The sequence below is a fragment of the Tupaia chinensis genome, unplaced genomic scaffold, assembly GCF_000334495.1.
Source record: "Tupaia chinensis unplaced genomic scaffold, TupChi_1.0 Scaffold147608_1, whole genome shotgun sequence".
NCBI lineage: Eukaryota > Metazoa > Chordata > Mammalia > Scandentia > Tupaiidae > Tupaia > Tupaia belangeri.
In genome coordinates this window covers 875,205-876,607 of record NW_006207460.1, presented here as the reverse complement: position 1 = coordinate 876,607, position 1,403 = coordinate 875,205, and positions in this window count along the sequence as shown.

Here is a 1,403-nt window from a genome sequence, read left to right as displayed (position 1 = left end):
CCTTTTAAAAATATTTCTAACCTTTTTTAGAACTAAAATAACTACTCTTAATAATGAACGTGGCCAGTATTATAAAATTCATATTCTGCATACTACTGAACACACATTTACAAGATCAGACAGTTTGGTTATAAGGCAAAACAGTCAACTGGTTAATAGTGTGGTTTCTGAAGTCAGATAGTGTCACTTTAAATTCTGGCTTTACCATTCAGTTGCTGTGTGATCTCATGTATATTTAACCACCTTAAACCCCAATATTTTTGTTTTAAGAGAGATTTTTGTTAGAGGGTGTATGCACTTGCCAGAGAGAAATCACTCCCTGTGGGGGTGGCCATGCTACAATATCTTCTCCTCTGTTCTCCTCTCAGGATTTTGGCCATGCACACACGTGTGCCCAGCATGAGTTTTAAGTCATCAGGTCCAGGACTTGAACTGTGGTAGACTACATGGAGTCCAGTGATGTAAGCATTATGCCATCTGTTGATCCCTAAGCCTCAGTTTTTGCATCTACAAAACAGGAATGGCAATGGTATTTACTGGAGGCCATTGTGAACATGCCATTAAATGACGTACATAAAACATTTAGTTCACGGACCAGCAGTTAGTGTAATGGCTATGTTGCTGACTCCTGTGTAATCAACCGCTGTTTGAGTCCTGGACCTGGTGGCTTAAACTCACACCGGGCATGTGTGCGTGTGTGCCCAGGATCCTGAGAGGAGAATGGAGGAGAAGGGATTGCAGCATGGTCATCCCCCCTGGGGGGTGATTTCTCACTTTCTGTCTCTCTCTCTCTCTCTGTCTTTCTGGAGAGCGCAAGCGCCCTATAGCCAAAAAAAAAAAAAAAAAAATTTAGTTCAGTGTGTGGAAAATCAACGACTATTAGTGATTACTATTCTAAGAATTTCTATTAATGGCTGGCAATTAAATATTTAAAAGTTGAGACTAGTTAATTGTCTTCAAATATGCTAAAATAACAAGCCAGTTAGAATATTATTGAAAATACGGTTTGCACAGGTCTCTGGCAGTCACTTGTTTTGCTTAGTAAATAAATACCTACCACACGCACATTATGCACCAGTTTTTGCCATATTCCAGTCCTACACTGAGATGACAGCAGAGTGCTAAAATACAGTATCATGTAGTTTGGTGAAGAATTATACCACTTGGCTGTGAATTGAACTGTTCACTTTTATTCATTTGAACTCTTATGTTTTTATAGATTTAGGTTCATTTCTTCAAGCCTTCAGGATGTAGGCCACATTAATTTGCAAAGCATTCCAGAAGTTTGCCCTTCACATTGGCAAACATCATAAAACCCGATGCTCAGGCTTGTGCTTTGAATTTCCAGTGCTACCACATCCCTCTTGTGGTCGAGAAAAGTATTTGCCAGGCCCGCACTGAAA